Genomic DNA, 13,273 nt, shown 5'->3' with positions numbered 1-13,273 from the left:
ATAATACAAAAAGAAAAGAGGAGGATTTCATACACAGAAATTTTTGATTAATTTAGAATTTAGAGCCTGAAATGTGAACATTCCTTGACAGTGAATCGGAAAGCAGAGCCGAGTCTACATTCTGATATCCATTTTTCAGTGCAAACTATTAACATAGTTTTCATTTGAAGAAGATCAGAGGCAAGTACAAGAATCTTCAAAGGAATGAATCTAGCAGAGATTTTGTCCTTGACTGCACCTTTTCTTTTCCTTTTGCCTCCAAAGCATCTTCAGTACTCCCAAGGTACCTCCTCGCTTCTGGAACACCCTCACTGTCCCCCAGAGGCTTCAGATTATGTTTTATATGGAGAACCATTTCAGATGTTACAGATATTTAAAGTGAAAGCCCTCCAACACCTTCTTCCATTTGTTCTTCTGGGATGTTACCAATTTGCTAAGATTTCTTTTGTAATGTCTGCACCTAACTTGTAGGAAGCTACTTTACAGGATTGGAAGTAAGAAAGGAAATAATGGGAAAGACTGTGAAGTGTTTTGTATCATCGCAGCCTTTCGTCCATATGTTTTTAGACCAGAGCTCTGTAAACCAAGGCCCAGTGCCAGAATCATTTTGCTAAAGAAAGTTCTATTGGAACACAATCACCACGCCCTTTCTTGTGTTGTCAAATGGCTGCTTTTATACCTCTGTGGGATTGCTGGGAGTCACAGTAGAGACTGAATGACCTTCAAAGCTGGAATATTTACCTATGTGGGCCTTTAAGGAAAAAACTGGTTCACCTCTGCTGTTCCGTGAAGGAGTGAGAGCTGAGCGGGTATCCCCTTGGAGGAGGCGCTGCATGACCCACCTCTCCTGGACCATCAGCACACAGGAGACCTCCACTCTCCCCTGTTACGTTTTTCCTTATGCTCATCCTCCCTGAGGAAATGCCAGGCACTTCCCTGCAGTCCCTATCATACCAGACGGTCAAGTGCACGGGTTTTGTTTCAGAGAGGAAAACCTTTAGGCACAAATGCTACCTGTTGGGAGTTTTCGTGGTTCTTATCTGGGTTGTTCCTTGTTTTCCTCCGCTCCCAGTCGGCAGTCCCGTTTGAGCTCCCTGACCCTTGGGGTAATTAGTGGTTATGGTCTTTTGAATATCTGTTTGCACGTAGTTCTTATAATGTGCCTATGATGTGGACATGAAGTCTATGCCTTTCGGCTTCCTTGTAGCAGGTGGGAAGAAATTCTCTGCCTCGCATTTCCTCCCCTCTGCCCTAAGCACTGGCTCCTCCACTTACAGGACTCCCTGAGCTCTTCTGCTTCCCGAACCCCCTTCCTGAGTGTAATCGTAATGTTGTAATTCTTGCTGGGAATCAGTGTTCTTCTGTGTCAGGCGCTCTGCTCAGCATCTTGAAATCTGTCTTGAAATCTTGAAATCTCATTTGATTTTCACAGCCATGCCATAAAGGTAAATGGGTGCAGCCATTACCATGTCATTCCTGAAGAAGGTAACTTCAAAAAACTTGCTCTGACTCCTACAGAAAATTGTTGAACCAGCACTTGAATCCAGTTCGACTCCTGTCTTACCATCATTGTTCTAGTGCTTCCTACAGTTGAAGTACAGAGCAGGTGCCGTCACAGTGTCCCACACGATTTCCCCAAATCTGTACCAGTGTTGGAGGACACAGATAGATACTGTTGAATACATCAACTTGATCTTGAAAGAAGGAAATCTCTCATACCGGTATCTCATTTCTAACAAAGTTCTTGGCACATCGATGGCGTTCAAGAACAGAAGCATTGAAGACAATATTAGAAAAAGATGTGCTTGCTTTCACTTGTGGAATGTACAAGGACCACTTCAGGATTGCTCTGAAGTCATAATTGTGTTTAAGAGTCAGGTGCTTTTGGAGCATCTGGCTGGCTCAGTTGGAAGAACAAGTGACTCTTGATCTCGGGGTCATGAGTTTTATTGAGCCTCACCTTGGGTGTGATTATTTAAAAAAAATTAAAAAACTTAAAGAAGGGGCAGGTGCTTTGTCCCATAGGATATGATCCTAATGCCTTTATACTTGTCATATGGACTGCTTGTAGCATTTGAGAACTGCCACTGTCTAACGTGCATTTCTTTTTTTTTTTTTTAATTTTATTAATTTATTTTTATTTCTTTTCAGCGTAACAGTATTCATTGTTTTTGCACCACACCCAGTGCTCCATGCAGTCCGTGCCTTAATACCCACCACCCGGCTCCCCCAACCTCCCACCCCCCGCCCCTTCAAAACCCTCAGGTTGTTTTTCAGAGTTCATAGTCTCTCATGGTTCACCTCCCCTTCCAATTTCCCTCATCTCCCTTCTCCTCTCCATCTTTGTTAACTTTTCTCTTTCTTGGTTTTAGTCCTATGTGTTTCTGTTTTTAAGATTTTATTTATTTATTTGACAGACAGAGATCACAAGTAGGCAGAGAGGCAGGCAGAGAGAGAGGAAGGGAAGCAGCTCCCAGCTGAGCAGAGAGCCTGACGCGGGGCTCTATCCTAGGATCCTGAGATCATGACCTGAGCTGAAGGCAGACGCCTCAGTGCACTGACCCACCCAGATGCCCCTTAGTCCTACGTGTTAAACAGATAAGGAAACTCATCAAAGTTGTTTCAAATATGTAGGTAGAGAAAGAACATGTACAAGTTGATGTTGAATACCAAGCCTAGCACGTAGGCTCAAGTAGAACATCTTCCTTGTGGCAGGGGTATTCTTTGAGCTTTTTTATAAATACTCCTGTGACACCATCCCTCCTCTCTTGGAGCTTAAAAACAGAGATGTTTTGGCTGTCCATATCACATAGGATCTGCAGAAGACCTAGTTGCCCTTTCCAAGAAGATGTCATCACATCAAAGCGAAAAAATACTGAATTTCTCGTTACCCTGGATGAGAGACATTTGTATTCTCCATCATCTTCCCAGTGAGTGTGTTTTTATTATACGCTTACTCCCTTCTTTAATGCATTTCAGACCACACCCTGCCGAATATGGATTCCTTTTTTCTCCTATCATGAACAATAGCCTTATTGTGGGATCTTTAAAATACATTGTTTACAACCTGACACCTGTTGCTTTGGTGACATGGTCTGTTTGGTTTCTGTGGAATTAAACTGGCCACAAACCATAGTGGTACAGAGACAAGTTGAGGGATTTCTTTTTGAGGTGTTGAGAGATTCCATTCCCCAAAAGCAACCCTATCCTGTCCCACAGCTGCCCTGTACCAGAAGTCTGACAACAGCAAAAGACAATGCCAAGACCCACGCTTACCTGACCGCTCCAAGGCATCAAGATTTCCTTTCCAACCAGCAACAATAGCAACAACGACAGCTACACAAAGCACCCTCTCAGAAGATAGGAATTTCATTTTTTAAATTTCTATTCCAAACAGCACTCAGTAAATTACTTTTGAAAGACTGGAGTCCAGCAGCATTGCATCATAGTTAAGAGCACGGACGTTGGATCCAGAGTGCCTGGGTTCACATTCTGGCTCAGGCACATGTTAGCTATGTGATTCTGCGTAAGTTACCCTTGCCTCAGTGCCTTGATTCTCTCATCTGCCAAATGGGTTTCACATCTGTGACACACATAAAGTAGTGCCTCGCACTTAGTGTTAATTAGAGGCATTGATATGAAATTTTAATGGGTGCATCTAGGGACCATTGGACTGGATGTCGGGATATTTGAGTTTGAGATTTTTTATTTTTTATTTTTTTTTAATCTGAGAGAGAAAGAGAGCAAGAGCAGCCGGGGGAGGGGCAGAGGAAGAGGGAGAAGCAGTCCCCCCACTGAGCAGGGAACCCAGATGCAGGGCTTATTTCAGGACCCCTAGATCACAACCCACGTCAAAGGCAGATGCTAAACTGACTGAGCCACCCAGATGCCCCAATGTTTGAGTTTTAGTCTTTTTTTTTTTCCTTTTTTTGCAATTAACTCATCCATATCTTTGTAAGGAAGTTCCAGCGATCATAGGTTAATCAGTACATATTTACATGTCTGTGATATTTATAAACAAGGAGGCTGAACCAACTGGAAATTAGGTTTTTCTCAAAGTCTAATATCCTTTAGGTTTGTATTGCTTAATACCCAATGATATGTTGTCGGTAGATTCCTCTCAGTTTTATTCTCTCTCATTCACTCTACGTAGCTTTTTTTGGTGAATAATTTGGGGCTAAATATTAGAATGAGGGAACGAGGAATAGGATCACTAAAAATCAAGTTGACAGGTCATGAGTGGCTTCCTGTGGGTCATTGACTTGACCACACCTTCTTGTGGAGACGAGGAATTCTGAGGGGTGTTAAGTTCCTATCCTCGAGGAATGTATAGTTGGAACAGGAAGAGGCTTATTCAGTAGACACAAACAATAAAGTATGTTGAGTTCTAAGAGAAAGACCCACCTGCAGATGAGTGAGAGATGAATTAGTTACACCCATGAGGACTTGGCCTTGTGGGCTCTGGGCAGGTTTCATTGAAAACCCGACCAAGGAGGCACATGAAGCGGACCAGCAGGAACGATAATGCTGCTTTCTAGGACTTTGGAGTAATTCAGGGTACGTGTCAGAGAAGGGAGTGGACTTGAGATAGAGGTAGAAACTGACCTAAGACTGTGGGAAGGGATAAAGCCGAGGTGGGGTTTGGAAGGGCTTGGCAAATCCTTGCTCTCGATTAGAATCCGATTACGCCCAGTAAGACATAGTGGGAGCTCTGGTGGAGTGACAGGAAGTGCGAGCAAGGAGCTGTGGTTTGTGTCTCAGAAATTCACTTCTTAGACAATTTTGTGCTTTAAAAAAAAATGACTTCAGCTATTATTTTTCTTCCTTCCCTCCCAGTATCTATAAAATAGAGCCATGTACAGTGGAATTGTTGGCAAGGCAAAATTTTCCTTCGGCTTCTCTGGGTGAATGGCACGTTCATTTTCACACTCTTGCATAAACCGAGGAAGGTTGTTTTGTAATATTCCCAAACTCAGGTTTAGGTCTTAGAGTGAAGGTATTTAGTAATGGGTGACATCTTACAATGTCTCTCCGTTCTGTTTTCAGAAGGGTGAACAACATGATCTGTGATTTCATTTTCTTTTTTCTTTTTTTTTAAAGATTTATTTATTTATTTATTTGACAGAGAGATCACAAGCAGGCAGGGAGAGAGAGAGAGGAGGAAGCAGACTCCCTGCTGAGCAGAGAGCCCGATGTGGGACTCGATCCCAGGACCCTGAGGTCATGACCTGAGCCAAAGGCAGCGGCTTAACCCACTGAGCCACCCAGGCGCCCCTGTGATTTCATTTTCTATAGTTCATGTAATTCATGTACAAAGTACACATAATTGTTCCTTTTTTGTATTTTAGTAATCCTAGAGTAGTAAAGGTAAAGCAACTAGTTCAAGTTCACACGGCTAATGAATGGCAGAGCTCTAACTTGGACCTTCACCTACCATTTCTCTTCTCTTTCTCTCCTCCTCTGCCTTTACTCATTCATTTCCAGGTGTCTTTCTAAACCCTATGCAAGTAGTATGTGAAGGAAGGACATGCAATGGGCATACAATTTTTTTTTCCACCTTTCATTTGAGATGAATATGCATAGGGCCTAGTATTGACTCAACAGTTGTGGAATTAAGGCAATAAAGGAATGTCCATGTTTACAAATTTGAGGGAAACTAAGGTGTAGGATATGTTTTGTTTAACCTGGAAAAAAAAAAAAGGCTGAATAATTTCACCTCCATTTTACAACACTGTTTTCCTGCCAGTCTATTTTTTATTTTTTATTTTTTTTTTAAGAGAGAAAGAGAGAGAGAGTGAGGACATGACTTGGTGGGGGAGGAAGAGGGAGAGAGAGAGAATCTTAAGCAGGTTCCATGGTCAGTGTGGAGCCTGATGTGGGGCTCAGTCTCAAAACCATGAGATCGTGACCTGAGCCGGAATGAAGAGTCAGCTGCTTAATGGACTGATCTACCTAGATGCCCCCCCCCTGCTAATCTATTTTTAGTTTAATTCAAAGGTCAGTACAATTTTGTGGTTAGATATATCATCGAGAGAGATGGTTGGTACCTACTATAAGCTCAGTGGCTCACCCAATACACATCACTGGATGATGAAACCAGAGCATGTGGTCTTGGTCTCCAGTCCAAGTAGACAGTCCACAGTCTCCAGTAGACAGTGCTCAGACTTTATGAGCCTGCCTGCTTGTAGGTTTCCTTCTGTTCTTTTCATGCTTAAAGACAAGTCGACATCTCTTTGCATGTGGGAACTAAGCCTGAGCCTCATTGCGATACTATAGAATCGCAATACTATATAGTATTGCAGTACTATTACGGCTCTTGTATACTGTGATTCTCTGAATTTAATCCTATAGTACATGAAAGAACCAAAGATCAAAAAGACTTGCCATACCCTATCTTCCATCTCATATTTTTAGAAGGTAGAAGGACAGCAAAAAGGCAAAGAACATTTGACTCTGGCATAATCCTGTGTGTGAAATTGCTTTGCTAAGAGCTGGATGTGACCGTGAACTGGCAGTGACGCTCCTTTCCTCCTACCTCAGGACGCCACAGGCTCCATGTCACAGGGGACTTGCCTCCCCTTTGGGGGCCTGACTCCACCACTCCTTCTCATACTCTTGGGCATCCTCTTTTAGAGCTTGAGGCAGGTTCTCAAAATGTCACCAGTGATCGGAGATCTTTGAAATTTGAAGGTAAATGTGAAATTTAATAATGGACAGACCGGGCGCCTGGGTGGCTCAGTGGGTTAAGCCGCTGCCTTCGGCTCAGGTCATGATCTCAGGGTCCTGGGATCGAGTCCCGCATCGGGCTCTCTGCTCAGCAGCGAGCCTGCTTCCTCCTCTCTCTCTCTGCCTACTTGTAATCTCTCTCTGTCAAATAAATAAATAAAATCTTTAAAAAAAAAATAATGGACAGACCTCATTTGGCCACATGTCTTGTGATAAAGAAGGTGGTCAGATGTTTTAAGGGATTATGATTGAAATGTATTTGGACTGCACCCCCTTTTATAAAGTGACTCTAGTGACAGGTTTTAGAGGGAGCTTCAAAAAGTATCAGAGCAATCCCTTGGGAACAGGTTTTAGTGTCCTTAGGTAACTTATTTCGAAGTCTAACTTGGGATTCTTTGTAAAAACTTAAAAAGTCTGTCCCTTGATGGGACTATGACTTTTTTGCTAGAGATATATAACCAGTTTTTGTTCCATATTACAGAATCCCAGTTAAAGAGACAATTTCAATTTCAGGTAGAATGGGCAGAAAGTAATGAGGAAAAAACTAGCATTAGTAACAAGACAGAGAAAAACAAAAACAAACACAAAAAACAAGAAAGAGAAAGGAGTGAAATGGAAGTTGTATCGCTGTATGGAAAAACCTTTACTACGAAACAGTAGAGGGTTTTCTTTCTTTTTCTTATATTTTTGATCATTTAAAGCAAAAATACTACAGGTTATTGGCTGCATGTTTTTAATGCTCTGTAATTGTGTACCGAGCCAAATGCCATTATTTTAAAATCACTTAATGTTGGAAAACAATTGGATAAACCCCACTTGGAGTGCCCTGTGGGTCATCTCAAGCCATTTGGTTCTGTTAACAAAATTAAAACAATTGGGGGAAATATACAAATGCTTTCAAATGGGTTTTACAATTATGATGTCTGTATGCGTGAAAAAGAGGACGACTCTTAGGCACGATATAAAGCCAAACACATCATTCCCGTGTATGAGTGATGTGCGTTGGGAGTAAGGATTTGACATATATTTTTATTTTGAGATGCCATGCTAATTTACATCATTCAGCCCTTTTACTGCCAAACTGTAAAAGTCCATTAAGTGACTGAAAGGAATATACAAATTATCCACTGGCACTGCAGGCTGGAACTTCACATACACCCTGTTATTCCCTCCCCAGCTAGCTGCAAGATTCTATTAAGCGGTAAGTGAGAAAATTATATTGCCTACAAACTAATTGTACAAAAGAGTCTGAAAGAAGTAATCAGAGCCCAAGACTTTCTGAAAAGCTGCCAGGAGATATTATAAATTGCTCCGTCATTCTTGTCAGCCTGCTTTAAAAACGCAGAGTTTTCCTGTTCATCTGGTTCCCTCTGCAACAGAGCTCGCTTCCCCAGCTCTTGACAAAACTAGGAAGATTCCAGTCCTGTCCTGGTGCCGTCTAACCAATGTGTCCCAGGAAATCGCAAGCTGTGACCCAAGAAAACTCCGTGTGTGAAATGAGGATCCTTGGCTTATGAACAATAACTTCTGTATCCTCCTGATGGACTGTCCAGTGTTCACATTTCAGGTGCCCACCGTTGCTATGGCTGTTGTGTAGTTTCCACTTTTCGTGAATCTAAGAAAAACAAGGACCCCGTGGAGATCAGGTGGTCTCCTGGGAGTCATGTCTTTGAGCTGGTACCAAAACAGATGTAACATTATTATCCAGGTGCTTGGGGCCGCACATTTTTAGGATAAAATGGTTATTTTGTTGTTGTTGTTGTTGTTGTTGCATAGAAAAAGCACCAGGGAAGGTAGTTCAAGGGCAGAATCTGTGTAGACTCTAACGGGGATCAAACACTTTGTTGGGTTGGCGATCATAGCCAGCAACAATGAACTGAGTAACTCAATGGGAGGGCTTTGAAATGATAGAGGTTTTCCTCCAGCACATAAGTTCTTTAGAATAATGTTGATTTGTTTTTCAAGATATAAACCAGTGTTACTTAGTGAAATCAAGGTTATCACTCATGTATGTCAAAACTAATTTATTGAAATTTGGCTGGAGGATACCTAATTCATCGTAAACAATTTCTATACACTTAAGCTGAAAATATATTATTTGTGAAAACATTCAAGGCCGCTATCATTTCCATCCATTCACAGTGAAATTTTTACAAAACATGTTTTGTTGCCTGTAGTTTTGGGAAGGTTCCTTACCTCAATGTAGTTACTTATTCATTTTTCACAACATAGTTCAGTCATTCCACTCCTAGGTTGAAAATTCATTGACTTTACTTTTTTATTATTTTAAAGATTTTATTTATTCATTAGAGAGAGAGCAAGCACACAAGCAGGGGGAGAGTCAAAGAGAGAGGGAGAAGCAGGTTCCTGCTGAGCTCCGAGTCCGACACAGGGCTCGATCCTGACACAGGGCTCGATCCCCGAACCTGGAGATCATGACCTGAACCAAAGGCAGAGCTTAACCATCTGAGCCACCCAGGCACCCCTTGCTTGACTTTCTTGGGCATAATGTCTGCATTTGTGGGAATGCATATGTGTGTATGTGCGTGCTAGTTGTGAATCCAGAACCATTGCCCCCCACATTAAATTGTATTGTTCCTTGCTTACATGTCGTATCTCCTCTGTAAAACTGTGGACTTCTCTGAACCCAAGCACATGATCCACAATTCCAGGCTCCTGGATCAGCACCAAGGATCAAGGAATGAATAAGACAAAGGCTCTCCCTCAGGAGTTCATTCTGAGGCACTATTAAAAATTTCTCTGCCTTTATGTTTCCTTTTGTCATTGAAGAATTCTGGAATGTGATGGTTAGAAAGGAAACTAGGGTACTTCTTTGTATGTGATCTGAAGCTCTCATGTGGTAATCGTACAATTTTCCTTCTGTTTTTTGAATTTAAAATCCTTATATAATCATTCTTAGACGAGTCATTCATAGATTTAGCTATTATCATTTCATCGCTCCTAAATATTTTCTCCAATGTGGCTCCAGTTCTGAGAACATCTACTTTGTAAGTAACATTAAGTACTGTAACAAGATAAAAATTAACCCTCTTAGTGCCCTCTGTCTGTTTTTTCATGTTTTAAAACATTTTCATGTTTTATTTTCCTTTTATTCGTATCCTATTCATATCAAGATGCACTTTATCTTCTTTAAAGTCTCTTACGTTTTTTTTTTATTTTCACATTTTGCTCCCCAGAAGCCTTTGATTTTTTTGTTTGTTTGTTTTCCCTTCAATGATCTCTTTCTGTTTTACCTTGCATTTCCATTTTTGTCAAAGCTACTTTTCAAGGTTTTGAAAAATTTAATTAGGCTTCCTAATACTTTTTTTTTTTTTCATTTGTGGAATTGTTTTCCTAGTGTTCTTAATATTGCTTCCTGATGGGACAGCTGGCTCCTTCACCTTGTGGACATTACTACATTATAGCATCATAATTGGTGTTCATAGCAATGACCTTGAGATATCAAGGAAATACAACTTTTTTTGAAGCATACAATTTTGTTTATTTACTACCTTTTGGAGGAAGATTTTTCTACTGTATATGAAATGGTCCTTGCCTCTAGGATCTTACCATCTAATGGGTAATATGCTTGCAAAAAAGGTATGACAAGATCCAGTGTGTCTGTATGTGATGAGAGTACACAAAAAGATATGGAACCGAGAACTCATTTTCTGCTATGATGGTCTGAGAGGTTTTCATGAAAAATTTGGATGGAATTTGAGTTGAACAGTGAGCCTTGGAAGTAATTTTAAGAAGAAAAGAGGGGTAAAGATAGATCATTCTCAGAGGGAAGTCTGAAGGACACAGCAAAAAATGAATAAATTGACTTGGCTGCCTCAGAAAGTTCATATAAGGTGATAATTGTAATATTGCTAGATAAGTAGATGGGTGTCATATTGGAGTGGCGATTTTGTTTGCTAATCTAATAGTCTGTATTTAATTCAATGGACCATAGAAGTAGTGATTTTTTTTAATTAAGGTTTTTTTGTTTGTTTTGTTTTTGATTTTTGTTTGTTTGTTTTTAAAATTAAGCTGTCCTCAGAAGAGGTAAGCAGTCTGGATTCCAGGGGGGATGGAATGGAGGCACAAAGTCCAGTTAGGAGAGAACTGTTTAGTCCAGGTGTGAGTTTACACAGGCCCGATCGAGGTTCCTGTCAGAAGTGTGTTCTCATGGAGGCTGAGCATAGAATTTTCAGAGGAAGAGGAACCAGTCTGAAATGAAAGCTGATTTTTTTTGTGGGGTGGGATGGAGATAGTGGGTCACCCTGGTAGAATTTTCCAATGTTGGCTTAAAAATGTGGGTCATGCTTTAGTACTGGAAAGTAAGCAAAGTGAGGACTTCATACTGACTTTCCAGGCAAAAAGGGGCACGAAATGCTATTTGGAAGCCATTTTTTCCCCCAACTAGTTATTGTTCATCTCTTAGTAAGAAAGCAAAGACTGAGTTTCTTTTTAAATAAGACTAGGAAGAGGTAAGTGGAGTGGAAAGTTCTGGTAGTAGAATACTAATTAACCCCTAGGAAATTACTAGCAACACTCCCTGGATGGGAAATACATTTTCAGTGATGGTTAAAGAAACTCAGCAGTGAAAAATGGTTCATCTAAAGTTCAGACTTTAAATCCTTTTATTCTCAGCCATGACCCAGCCAGGCTGCTTCCCTTTGACTTATCCTTAATTTTTTGGGTATTAGTAACATCCCTGAAGAAGGTGATGGTGTGTGCCTCTGTTGATGCAATTAATAATTATCTTATTATTTAACCTCTTATGTTAAAAAATAGTTGCTTTTATTATTATACATGCCCTGAGTTAGAATGCTAAGTGAGCCAAATAATTTTGATAGGCTTATCTCAAGTTATAATGCACAGTTTTTTAAAAAACAGATATTTCAGTCATGCATACTTAACCAATTTGCAGTAGTTATAAGTGGTTAGGTATTACTTCCTGTTGGATTAGCAGTTGCTGAGTAGTTGAGTCTTGGTACAATCCTGCAATCCACTAATGTGATATTTAATGAGGAGACATCAGTCTGGAGAAAGGTAGTCAATATAAATCAGTGTTTACAAAGTGTGATTAACTCTGAAATATTTCATCAATGCTGTGGTCCCAGGCAGACTCTATGCTAATTACTAGAATCTGTGCATGTTTCAGGGGACTTAGACGGACCCTGAGTCTTGCAAACATGGAGCAGCAAAATTGCAATTATGCTCGGACCGTCTCTGATGACAATTTATGCATTTGGTGTGATGACCTCCCCCTTCCCAAGAGGGCAATAAACAGAATGCATTTTCATTAAGATACTAATGCACTTAATCACAAGGGGAAAGGGTTAGGAAGTAAGGAAAGACCTTCAAGCACTGTGTGACAGAGCTGATAGGGGAGAGAGGCTTTATTTTAAAGGCAGCTTCTTTACAAAGCTGTAGGCAGCCCTAGAGCACATCCCACACACTGTCATTGGCATTAATTGAGAAAGAATTTCAAGTTAAAGTTTGGATCTTCTTCTGGCTACATATGTATCGCTTCAGATGTGTACGTAGGACCGTAAGTAACGTCAACTCTGACATTAAAAATACCGTTTCATAGCAGTTTATTTTTGTTTATAATACTTCCTTGGAGCTTGGGTGTTTGGAATTCCTTATGCAAATGTAACAAACATGGTGATGACGACCAGCGTCATCATTGTCCTCCTGGTCCTCAATAAACGTTTACTCAGCAGAGAACTATGTTGTAAGGCCTGGGTAAGTGTGGCCAGGAGAACCATGTCATTAACGTCCCTGCCCTCTAGGAGCTTACTGTCGGGGCCCAGATTAGCCTGCTGATCATTTTTCACAGCGGGGTTTATGCTGCTTAGTGTCACAAGGACAATAAGCCTGATACATTGGGATATTAGTAACCAATAGAAATCCAGGACTGATGATACAAGAGTATGATTTTGATGTTCATGCTTTTATGGAAATAATTTGCTTTGAAATTTCTTTGGGATTCTAAAATTCTGGAAGATTGTTATTTTGCATGGGTAGACTAAGCATAATGTTTTAAAGGCTAACTTTATTTATTTATTTAAAATATGACGGCAGCTTTTTTTATTACAGTATTAAGAAAAAACATCCCTCCTCTAGTTTAGAGATTAGATTAGTTATCTTGAATGTTTGAGCTGCTTTTTTTAAAAAATTTTTTTTAATTTTTTATTTTTTATAAACATTTATTTATTTATTTTTAAAGACTTTATTTACTTGAGAGAGAGAGAGAGTGAGAGAGAGCATGAGAGGGGAGAAGGTCAGAGGGAGAAGCCGACTCCCCATGGAGCTGGGAGCCCGATGCGGGACTCGATCCTGGGACTCAAGGATCCTGACTTGGGCCGAAGGCAGTCCCTTAACCAACTGAGCCACCCAGGCGCCCTAAAGGCTAACTTTAAACTTGATCTTTTGAGATCTTTTACCATGTATCTTCTAAATATTCGTGCTTTTTTTTTTTTTTCCCCCCTGGGCGGAGAGAGAGAGAGAAAGAGAGAGAGAGAGAGGCGGGGGGAGGGGCAGAGGGAAAGGGAGA

The 13,273-nt window shown here is 40.7% G+C and overlaps 1 protein-coding gene across 16 annotated transcripts in view; it reads left to right on the top strand.

The window, feature by feature from the left end:
* ESRRG (estrogen related receptor gamma) overlaps positions 1 to 13,273 on the top strand; it is a 624,049-nt gene that overhangs the window by 451,159 nt on the left and 159,617 nt on the right. The window lies entirely within an intron of this gene.

Source organism: Mustela erminea, chromosome 17 (assembly GCF_009829155.1).
Source record: "Mustela erminea isolate mMusErm1 chromosome 17, mMusErm1.Pri, whole genome shotgun sequence".
In the NCBI taxonomy this organism is placed as follows: domain Eukaryota; kingdom Metazoa; phylum Chordata; class Mammalia; order Carnivora; family Mustelidae; genus Mustela; species Mustela erminea.
This window is presented reverse-complemented; position numbering and strand designations above follow the sequence as displayed.